The following is a 12,608-nucleotide window of genomic DNA, read 5'->3' as shown; positions in this document are numbered from 1 at the left end:
CTGCTTATGGCAATTTCAGCATCTAGCCAAGGTCTCTGGGGGCTGTGTGGGAACGCCTCCTTTCTGGGAAGGGTTGGCCCATGCTGCAGCCTGTGGTGAAGGCCATAGGAGAGCTCCCCAAAGCCAGCAGTGTTGTTACCCAACACATAATTCACACTGACAGGGGAACACAGGTTAGGCTGGGTAAAAACAGCCTAGGAATTTGTGATCCCATGGTTCTGTGATCCTCTGACTCTGTGATCCTGTGGCCCACTGATGGTGCATTGAAATGCATTCTTCTCATCAAGGTGTGCATGCAAACAGTTAACAAGCTGCTGTCACAGGCATTATTATAATACATTTTAGTCTGCTGAAATGAGTTTTCAGCTCACTGCATGCTTTTTCTGTTATTGCCAGAAAACTCCAGAGGAAGAAGTCTTTGACATCAAACAAAAAATCCATGTTCACACCGCTGAAGTGTTCTCATTAAGGAAAAGAAAGAAGAAAAATTAAAAGCTTAATGGAAGAATTTTCATGGTAACTTTCATTTTTCTTTAGCAAGTGACATGCTAAATTAGGAATTGTTAATTAGGAAACGGATCAGAATAGCTCTGTTTGGGCAGAGTATGGGTTCCTCACAGAGTGATCATTGTGCTTTGGAAGAAATTCAATTTGTGTACGCATTGAACATTCAAGTACTACTGAATGCTCCAGAATAGTAACACTGTGAAGAAAGCTGCCTATATACTTATCAGACAAGATATCTTCATGCCTGCTGCTCGCACCGTAATGTTTTCCCATCTTTAACTTAAACACGCAAGGCTGTTGCCAGGCACATCTTTCTGGAAGAAGCTGCTCTTGCAGTGAATATCTTAGGAGTGTGCTTGGGACAGGGGCTTTAATATTTGCAATGTACTAGAAACACAGAAAGTGGAATACATAAGGGGCTACTGGAACAGTCCTGCTGTGGATTTTCCGTAGCCAAAGGTGAAGAGCCTACATATGCCCACAGCTGTCTGCAGGCAGAGCTTCTGGCACCATTGGCAGGGACAAATTCCAGTGTTGTGCCTACATGGTAGCTGCAAATGAACCAGGAGTTCGCGGGAGTTTGCACTGCTCTGTGTCCTCTGGATAAGGCACTACATCTGCATGATCCACCCCAATATACTGAAACCTTCTCACAATATACAGAGATCTGCATATGTGCAGCAATGCCTCCTAGTAAAGTCTATGGGATAAAAGACAAATGAAACTGGAATACACATCAATAAACGTTATCTCATACTCTTCTCCACTTCACTTACAGCACAATAGGAATTTTCCCTCTCAGAGACATGACGTTTTGTAAAGATTGTATTACCAAAATATTTAAACATTCTACCACGTGCAAAATGACCAGCTATCTCCAAAAGCAGTCAAAACAACACTCGATGTTGTTTGCCTCTCCCCTTAAAAATATCCTGCACAAATAAAATTTTACCCAAACTGTCCTTCATTTCTTGCCTTTCAAACCTTGTTTTTCTGTGTTCTTCTATAGAAGCTTTTTAGAAAGCAACACAAGAGAGGTCATGCCAGAAGTTATGGAGGTCTGGGTATACAGACAATACATAGAGTTATACACATACATCCAGACAGAAATTATGTATTTCTGTGTTTGGTTATTTGGGCTATAAGCCATAAATCATTGGCATTCTCGGAGTGTTATGACAGTTTGCAGTGTTCATTGCTACATGAAATGATGCAGCAGGACAGATGAGTTGCTGCAAGACACAGAAACGGCATTGGACTGCTCATTACCAACCAGCACTGATAATGTGCATCCTCATCTCAGCTGCCAAGTCCCTGACAGCACAAGCATTACTGCTCAATGCAGCAATAAGAATCATAATTTTTTTTGGAACAGAAGAAATGATTTCCTGAGTTTCAGCTTCTGAGTTGGTATTAGGCTGGCAGAGGCCTCAGAATGGGGAGTATCTGAACACTGCTCCGTGGAGAAGGATGTAAGATTTATTTGGAGGAGGCAGGAGGCACATAAAAAGACAGCAGAACTGACTTCACCTGAAGCTTACCTGAGTGATGTATTTGTGCCAGATCAAACAATTTAATCTGGAATCTCTGTCAGTGTTTGGACGCTTCATGCACATGCATTTTGGTAATATCATCCTTGTCATCCACTGTCAGAGACATGTAAGGTCCTGGCAACTTGTGGACAACAAGTGGGTATGGCATGAGGCTTAATTCCATCCACATTCAAGGACAGAAGCACTTTATAGGGCAATTAGGAGCTGGCTTAGTTGCATTCTCAAAGTACACACTAAAAAGCAAGTTCTTCCAGTAGGTTTTAAAGAGTGACAGTGTTTGAAACACTGGCCAGCACTGAGTCCAAGAGCACTTCTGTGGAAACAATTATTTAATTTTATTTTCCCATTAACAGTTATTTTTTTGAGATTAGTTACTGAGCATATCTTAACCTGTTAGATATGTACCTTGATGCCTTTACACAGCTCTGACTAACTAAACAGAATATCATTCAATGTTACATAAAGACAGTAATTAATTAAGTACAATGGCCCCCTTTACATCTATTTTTATTGACCAAAATATGAAATAAGGTCTAGAGAGTTGACTCACTTTCCATATAAGTATTTCTTAGGCACTGGATCCTAAACTTTTGGTTTATTTATTTACAGCCAATATCTGGCTGATGGACCTAACATTATATGTTATGATTCATCATGATCTTTTCAAACAAGATATTGCAATTCTTACCTCAATCTGCTAGCATACAACATCATGAGGATGCTCCAAGTCAGCACTCCTCTCTTTCAGCAAGCCTATTACTGTGAAAAAGGCATAAATAGTTTAGAATGAAATGAAAAAGCTATCAAATTATGACAGAGCTAAATGAGAAATCAAGGCAACATTTTTAATCTGTGGTCACTCAATTATCTCTGTTGTCTCTGCTTGTTCCAATGGACAGTTGATGGGACAAGAACGTTCCCTGCAAACAGTTTTTACTAACTATAAACTTGAGCAAGGATTTGTTTTGGACTTGCTTCTTCATTTATCTCTTCGTAAGTACAAATTATCTTTATAGAACTTGTTAGCTTGCATACCTTGTTCTTCACTACATACATAAAGTCTGGAAGTTATATGGTGGCAGTGGAATCTTGCAGAGATGGTTTGCTAACTTGTTTTTATCTCATCTCTAGAATCAAAACCTTTATTTTCTAGTTCTACAGAACCTCATTTTACAGATTTATGGAGGAAATGAAGGCACAGCAAGTTTCCAAGTTCCTAATCATTACCTTAGAGCACTGCTGCTACCTGCATGGTGGGAAAAGCTGCCCTGGGAGGGCAACTAGCTTAGTGAAGGCAGTGAGAGCCCCTCTGAGGGGCTGGGATGTCTTGTACAGTGCAGAGCAGTGCTGTGAGCCATGGGACAGCCTGCCCACAGCCAGCTGAGGATCGTGAGGAGCAAACAAGGCTTAATTCCATCTTTTTCTCATTTCAACAGCAGGAGGGTTACTCTTAGGAATCCAGCCTCTTTTGAATCTAGTTGGTTTGCTTTGTCATCTCTGCTGACCAAATATCCTTCCAAAGATCAGCAGGTACAGTGACACTGAAAACAATTACATAAGCTCCAGACGTGTGTTGGAAACACCAGAAACAAAATTCCAAGGTCTCCTCATGACTGCTGCCTTCAGGCAGACCTCGAACTGGAACTTACCACAGAGTTGCAGAGTAAAACCAGGAAAGAAGTAAGAACTTAGATCATGTCCTGAGAACATGCTTTCCATTCCTAGCCTCTGCTTTTGTTGGTTTATCTCCTCACCCAAAATACCAATGCTGCATGAATGAAATGTAAATAAAATGCATTTAGGTTTTATCTGACTTAGCTTAGAGGCTGAGAGCTTGTATCTACAAGGATACAAGGCTAACAGTTTGAGCTATGTGAATTTTGCAGCTATGTGATTTTATACACACGTATAAGCATACACAGCAGCGTCACAGCAGGAAATCAGAGCCAAGTCAGGATGGGAGCTGCATAATACCAGCTAATTAACAGAGGCACTTAATTATGTGGAAAGGGAACAGTTAAATGATTTTAAATTAAAGGAAAAAAACAACAACACAAAGAAGGCTGTTTGCTGCATTGAAATGCTCTTTTATTTAGCTGCACTGAAATGCTCTTTTACTTTGAGACCAACTACTTTTTTTTTTTTCCTAGAGGAAGAGGACTCACCTATAGGTCAAAACCAGAAGAGTCAACCTTGTTTTTTGTGTAGCTCACTGTCCCAATTAGCTGCTCTGAAACACTTGGTTGCAATGACAGCCAGAGCAGGGAGCAGCGAGTAAAAGAAAGCAAAGTGCATTTCAGCCATAAGTTTTACATAAATGCTGCCCTCTATCCCTGGTGATCTCACAGTCTGAGCAGAAGGCTGTGAGAAGGCAGGAGATACCTTAATCAATCGTTCCCACGTAATTCCTCAGAGCTGAAAGTGTTTCCTATGTGTATGTATAACTTAATCAGGAAGTATCTGGAGCCTTTACACATCTAAAGGTCATTCCACCAAAAATAAACATAAAGATGCTGCCAGCTTAATGGAAGTCTAGTTCAAATGCCAACCAGAATTTGTCATCTATTTGTCAACTCTTAGTTTGCAACGAGAAAACACACACATATCCTAAAATAAAATAAAACCTTTTCATGCCGCACTGTTCCTGTTTGATCACAGTCTAAACCCTGAAAAAACATTGGATGTGATCCCACAGGGCTAACAGGAGCAAAATGGGCTCTGACAAAATCAGTGAGCTAAATACATGAACAGACCGATGTAGTTCTGCTTTCCTGAAGCTAACAAAAAGGAACTTTGAAGACTATAGCTTTGTCTTAACTGGAGTTGCTTTCAATCTCCGTGTTCCCTAGGTCTTGGTGTTACACTGAGCAAAGCCATCTGAGAGAATACAATCACTGGGCTGGCTCCTCAGAAGTCATCTGCCTGATGTGCATGAATGAAAGATGGACAGGGTCCCAGCGTCCTCTCACTCCTGTGCAGCTATGGCAATCTTAACAAGATGAGTCAATTCCAATGCACGTTTCAGCTCTGGATGACTGTGAACGTGAGGTCACAGGACTCAGATTCCAGCAGATTCCTGTAGACGTACTTACAACTGTTACATTATGTTTGCAAAGCAAACCATAAAACACACAGCTGCTCTAACTTCGGTCTGCTGAAGATTTTCCACCTCCTGGGCTACATCACAATTTTCTTGAACCTGCTTAGCAAAATCACCAATCACACAGTATAAGATAGGCCTTTATTTGCCCGTTCAGAACCAAAAGACATGTTATTTCAAACTGCTGACGTAAGGTTTGATTTATATTTAAAACGTATTTTTTTCCACTGTGCATATTTCATAACCATTCAATGTTTTTGTTAATTATCATAAATGATGATGAACGAGATACTGAGTTAGGTTCTTGTGGCTGCTCTTTGCTCCCACTGGTCATGCAGTTAAAACTTCATGTGCTAAGAAGGTGCAACAGGGGACTGTGCTTTCATCAACACTGCATCACGAGCTCTTAAAAAAGTTCTATTTCTGAGACTTCAGTCCTGGAACAGGCAAAAGGAGGAACTGCATGCATGGGCAATTGTGTATTATCGAAGCATAAGAGAGATTTTGTGTAAAATTCACCTGGATAGTCTTTAAGGAGCAGGTGTGCGTAATCCTGCAACCTGAAATTCTCCAAATGTATTTTCTCTTGGGAAATCTAGCTGCTTTAATGTCAAAGAAGAAAGAAAACTTCACAACATACACTTGGCTAGACACCACTAGCTTACAGCATCCCACACCCTGTGCTCAGCACAAGGGAGCCTGGGCCCAGCAGGGCTCAGTCATGCAAGAACAGATTTTTGAGCTGTTTGTTGCTCTGTTGGGATCTGAAATGCCCAGTGCCATGCAGTATCAGGTCTCACTGCCTGCTGGGTATAACTGCCAACCCTATGTACTCATATCCCTCTCTTGTAAGTTCTTTGTGGATGTTTGGAGTTGGCATCACTCCCAGCGAAGACATGGAGCTAGGAAGCGTGGTAAAATATGTAGAACTTCAGCCACAGAACTTTCTGCTCCCACTGATTAAAGCACTGGAGGGTAAAGGCTTAACACATACTTCTCAAAAGCAAAAATTTGTATCTAATTCAGGATAGACTTAAGAAAGCAAATTTGGAGCAAGTCTTTTGCACATATATTCATGCACATGTTTTGATGTCCTGAAAATAAACTCACCAAACATACACATAGAGCACGCTTACCTTAGTGTATGACATTATCCTGACAAACATAATTCACATTACAAACATGCCTGTGCTTCTCAAGTGCTTCTCAACATGAGAAGATTATGTGGCCATTTCCAATCTCTCCCAAACTGCTGTTCACATCTTCACTGTGCAAAACCACCTTACTCCAAGGCAGGGCTATGCCCATGCTGATTACCAGCAACCAGCTGTTCTGCAGCTGCCTTCTGCTCCTTTGGGTGATGTCCCTTCTGCCCAGCTGTTGATTTTCAAGGTGTGTATAGGGATGCAATTGCTTTTGTAACTTTCCTTCTGCTCATATTTTAGTGAGAGTGACCCCAGAATCAAAGCCTCTCAGCAGTGACTGGCAGGCAGCTGAGACAGGCACTTCTCTCTGGGACTGGGCTAAAATTGCAGAGCAGCTATTAAAAGAGCCCAGGGAAATTCCAGGAAATTATTCTTTCATCAGAACCTGCAGAATTCTCGAAACCAAACTCTTCATGGAACTATTTTTATAGGAAAATTCTCAGACGAGAGAAGACAAAAAGCACATGCAGTGATCTCATGGTATGGAGCTCAGCTGCTCTGCTAGAGATAAAGATTGTCTCTAATCTGTGTAACAGCCAAGAGACATGAAGCACATTCCCAGTGCCTGCCCTCAGCATGGGATCATTCCAGGACAATACTCACTTTTTTTCCAAGCACAGACAGAAATAATAAAAAATTTGTTCTCAGTAAAGACCACCAACAGATAAGAGATCTCAAAAGGTTTTGTGGGACATAAGGAGCAAGCAAGGGGCTGGCAGTGCTGTGCCTCCGGGATGCCCCCCTCACCTCTTGGCAGCTCAGGAGGCTTCAAGAGAAGACTGGCAGTGATCTGTTCAATCTGGATGCCTGGCCTTGTTCTAGCACTGGTGAACAGAAGGGGGGCTTTGCTGCCTGAAGGCTTAACAAGCATCTTTCCATACCAGTATAGCCCTCCAGAAATCAGATCCATTGGATTTCTGCTTTGCTCTGTCTGTAATTTGTTTTGTAGATGTGACATTTAAACAGCTGAAGTATAGAGAACTGATGATCAGCCTAAACTGGAATAAAATATGAGAATACAGCAGGAGATGAGAAAATGTGTGAAAAATATGCACTTAGAGACAAAAATCTAGTTAAATATAAACAATGGGAAAGGTAAACAGTCTCGTTCTAGTTAAAGCAAGTTAAGGATTTGAAATGATATTTTTAGCTACTGGAGTCCAGGATTTAGGGGGAAATCAGACTGCTACCTCCAGTTAGAGTAACAGCAGTTCTGTGAGCTAAGATAAGCATAACCTCATCCTGTGTTTCAGAAAACTGATTGCTGTGGGAAGGAATTATTGCCCTGGTGCTGCAGTGAACAATAGATTTCATGCTTTATCCAGGCTTCAGTCTTCTTCAGAAACACTGGAGATGCAGCTCTGACTCAGCCCGTTGAGCAGAAGTCCCAGGTTTCCTCTCTGCCTTGTCAGGCATCATCGATCCTACAACAGGGTGGCTCAAGAAGATAATATCTGATTGAGTTACGGGTTGCAGTCCTCTGTTCTGATTTAGAAAGGAAATGAGTTCATCAACCTGCAGGCTGAGGACTGCAGCGAAGCGGAGTTGTTTCACTCTGTGTCCCTGGAGTTGGAGGTAGGATACTGCAGGAGTAGTTGGGCAGGGATGGTGATAGGAGGATGGTTGGACTAGATGATCTTGTAGGTCCTTTCCAACCTAATGCACCTATGAACCTATGAACCTATGAGGCAAAGTCGAGAGGTATGAACAGCAATCACTTTGGACATCCTATCCAAATCCACACATGAACATGAGTCAGAGCTGCTGCTACAGATGGGATGTTTCCCTGCAGCACTGTGCAAATGTGTGCATGCCACTGTTGATCAGGTAGCAGATGAAACTATTAACACTGCCCAGAAACTCTCCCTCCTACATCTGCCGTCCTGCCAGTGCAACCTACAGCGGCCAAAACCCCGAATGATGGATTCACTTCTTCCAGTCCTCTCTTCACCACTGCTCTTATCAGCAAGCTGGCCTTGAGCAGCCAGCTAAACTCTTGAAGTGGGGAGAATGCATTCTTGGCACAGTCCCAGGGAGCTCTTTGTATGGCTAAAAATGCTAGCCCTTCTAACGCTGCCCTTGCTCTGCCTGTTGGAGCTGCCTCACACTCCTGGCAGATGCTGCTCCAGCACTCTGTTCCAGCAGTGCTTTTCTTCTGCTTTTTTTCTTTTTCTTGTCTGAGGTTTGCTAGCAAACCTTGCACAGTAAACCAGATTTCTAGGCATTTGGGGCATTGCAGCCTCGAGTACAGAGCAGCAGTTCATCCACTAGGTGGAGGCCTGTAAATACTAATGAATGATGCAGCAATTAAACAAAATAAAATGCTGTGATAGACTCAAATTCATTCTTGTGATTCTCAATTAAGTACGGCAAGGTTATCTTATCTTACTCAGGGCACAGATGTAGCTAGATCTTACACCAGAGAGCTGCCTAACTGGCTCAGGAACAACAGGGAATGTTCAACAAAAAATGCCTGCTTTGTACATCACCTTTTAGCTCACCCATTCAAAATATACTGAAAAAGTGATTCGTTCTAAAAATCTCAGATCTTCTCTGTTGCCTTCGTTCTGTATTGGATTTTTCTTTTCTCTGCATTATAAATCACTGAGATTGAAGTGGCTTTGGTGTGCTCACAGCCAGAGTCGCTCCCTGATTTAGGCAGGGTTGCATCCCATATGGAAGAATAAAGGGAAAACCAAACTGCACAGATATTAGCTTGTAGAGCCTCTTTCAGATTTAAAAATCAGAAATTTGGAAATCTGAGTCCGCGCTTTGCGAATGCCCAGACTTGCAGTGTTTCCAACATGCAGGTTTTGAAAGCTTTTATCCATTTAGCCAGTAACCTGAGCCATCTGTTTTCTTATTAATGCTTTGTACTTTCTATTAAAGTTCTTAGGATCTATATTTATATATCAAATAATTCCCCTGTTACCGTCGTATCTCCAGCGAGCAGATGATGCGGCTGAGCTATACGCACCGTACCACTCCTGCACCAATGCAGCATCAGATCAGACTGTTTGTGCACAGATATGTGATGCTTTCTTATAGATTTTGCATTTTCGGTTTTCTGAAATGCTGACACCCAACCGTATTAGTGGCTCTTTTCTTACGGTGTTCTACTGATAAAAAAATCCACCATTCTGGGCAAACCATAAAGCCAAACATCTCCATCCCTGCCTCTGGCTGTAATTGCAGAGTCCTTGCTTCACAATCCTCACTTGAGACCATTTTCCTTTTATCTGAAGCGTTTTGTGCACCTGGAACAGGACATTCAAACAGTGAGTTTCCAGGCTGTTCGGTCCCAGTACTCTGGCTTTGGGTGAAACATCAAGCTATGGAAGTCATGCTGGTAGATTAGTCATAATCTTATCTCAAATTGGAATACTGAGGGACTCCGTGTGCTTGCTGCACTTATTGACAGAGATTTCTTATGACTCAATCTGAAATGACTCCAGCAGAGAACTTGGACTGAGTCCTGCCTAGAAATACATCTCTAGACATGTGCCACACACATTGCCTATCCACGGGTTCATCAGGAACAGCTTTCTGGAATACCTCATCCAGAACAGCTCATAAATCTTTCCTGTTCAGGTGATCTGCTAAATGATGAGGGATGCTCAGAAAATAATTTGGAAAGCCAATTTAAAGCTTACCACAAAACATTTCCTGATGTACCAGAGATATCTACTTGTTTATACAGTGAGTAACAATGACATCTCCACAGTGATGCTGCTCTGAATAACCCCAGCTAGCCCTGCAGCTCGGCGAGGAGGCAGCTCTGCAGCCTGGGGACACTGCTCCATCAGGTGCTGGACTCAGTGATCCCTATGGGTCCCTTCCAACTCAGGATATTCTGCAGTTCTGTAATCTTGGACAGAGCTGTTACCAGCATCCTCATGTGAAGAGCAGACGAGGCAGATCACCTCCTCCAACTTTTGCTGATCCACCTAATAATTTCCTGTTTGGTCTAGAAACAGCCAGTTTTCAAGACAAAGAAGTGAGTGAAGACCCTATAGAGCTTATCAAGATTTTTCTGAGCAGTATTCCTTATATGAGCATTTTCACAAACCACTCTGGTCTGAAATGGGGCTAACAACAGTATAAGATATAAGCCATATCACTTCAGGGTTGCAATGGCACAGCACCACATAGCAACAAAAATCCCAGCACTGCTGTCCCGAATAACCCACCTACATGGCAATCTTTAGAGCTAGAAGAGGCTAAAATCTACTCAGCATGGACAAGAATTTAATTAGGAGGGAAAGCACAAAATCTAGCCAAATGAAATCAATCACTTGGATGCTTTCCCCTCTCAGTGCACACTCATCCCTGCAGCCAGATGCTGACCCATGGGTTTTGCTCCTGCAGAAGAAGCTGGGGCAGATCTTGACCTATCAGCCCATGACAATTTTGGTGAAATGTCCTCACCTGTTTCTTAGCAAGGCACACACACAGCAACATTTAGCTTATGACTCCTAGCTATACCCCTGAATTTTCGTTTTATTTTCACCTACTGGCTGACCTTCTCTATTAATTTTGCTAAGTATGTGGCTATCAGCTGCAGCAAAACTAAGCAACCCATTCACTTCTCTGTTTACACTCCATCAGATACAGAATCCATCTGTATTTCTTCTTCAGCATATACAAGTAATTCCCCTGCAAGACCTTTTAACATCTGTGTCCCCCACATCTGAATCAGCTGCTTTTGTTGACTTGGCAAGGACTCTGCCATACGCTACCAAGAACACACGGTCTAAGTGTGCCTCTTTCTGTTCTGAGGCAAGGAGTGAAATTCCTCTGTAGAATGTACAGATCAGAAGTAGAATAGTCTCTGATATTGAGATTTTTGAGACAAATGCTGACACTGGTGAGGCTGAGCAGAGATCCTGCAGCCATGAGAGAAGATGAGGCGTGAAGCAGAGCTCAGAGGTGCACCCAGGGGTGGGCACCTCAGTCCAGGACTGGCTGCAAGGCATGTGAGGTACACAGCTATTGCTATAGGAAATTGATAATAAAAGCATCTGAACATGAAAACTGAAAAATATAATGTTTACCATACTTATGATTCAAAGCAGCGATGGAAGAAACGGTCCCTGATGGACTGCTGCGCGGTTGTGAAGGCAAAGATGGGAGGGCTGTGTGAAGGGCAGCCACAGCTGGGGTTCATCAGGCCCAGCAATGCTGGCTGGTCGAGGGAAGGGGCTGTCCTGTCCACACTGCACTGCTGCGGCCTCACCTCGAGTACTCAGTGCAGTTTTCAGTGCCACAATACAAAGAGGGCAGAAAACTGCTACAGAGTGCCCAAAGGAGGGTAGCAAAGATGGTGGAGGGTCTGGAGGGCAAGAGGGGTGTGAGGACCACTGATCCCTGGGTCTGCTGGGCTCATGGCGGCCCATGGCTCCTCACATGGCACTCTGTGACAGTGCCAGGGCCCGAGGGAACGGCGTGGAGCTGTGCCAGGGCAGGGGCAGCTGGGGGTTGGGCAAATAGTCTGCCAAAAAGGGCGGTGGGCACCAAAATGCTGCCCAGGGCAGTGAGCACAGCTTCAGTGCTGGAGCTCAGGGAGTACTGGGACACCGCTCTCAGACACAGGGTTTGGGTTTGGGAGGTGCCGTGTGAAGCCAAAGTTGGGCTCAAGGATCTTCATGGATCCCCTCCAGCTTGGGATATTCTGATTTTAAGGAAGGAGCAAGGCTGACCAATTACTGGGGACAACGGTGTGATAAGCAGACTTTGCTGTCAGAGGATGGATGAGTGTCAGCATCAATCAGCGTCACACCAATCTCTGCCCCTGCCCTGACTCCTGCGAGTGCGCACCCACAGTTCCCCTGAACTGAGGCACATGGGTAATGAGCATTTGCTGGGAGGAATGCACACCTGTAACTCCTCAGAGCAAGCAGCTCTGCAGCAGGGAATGTCTGCGCTCGGGGGGCTCAGCATTCACTCCACAAAGTAACGTCAGCGGGGACCCGGGGCCACGTGTGCCCGTAGGATGGCTGCAGCGGCAGGTGGTCACCGCACGGCTGCTGCCCGCACCCAGCACACCGAGCAGGGCGACAGATGGGTGTGGGAGCCCGCAGACGCTCTCTGCCTTCGGATGTCCCTCAGTATCAGCGAATCCAAAGGCTGAAACGCACAGTCGATTCTGAAAGCACACTGCTGCTTTCAAACAGACACGGTTTGCGCTGTTTGCCACGTCTGGACACGTATAACCTTAACCCGTCAGCCCCAGGGCAAGGAGGA

This window comes from Cyrtonyx montezumae, unplaced genomic scaffold, assembly GCF_038088225.1.
Source record: "Cyrtonyx montezumae isolate F1298 unplaced genomic scaffold, pur_monq_1.0 scaffold_4, whole genome shotgun sequence".
Classification (NCBI taxonomy): domain Eukaryota; kingdom Metazoa; phylum Chordata; class Aves; order Galliformes; family Odontophoridae; genus Cyrtonyx; species Cyrtonyx montezumae.
This window is presented reverse-complemented; position numbering follows the sequence as displayed.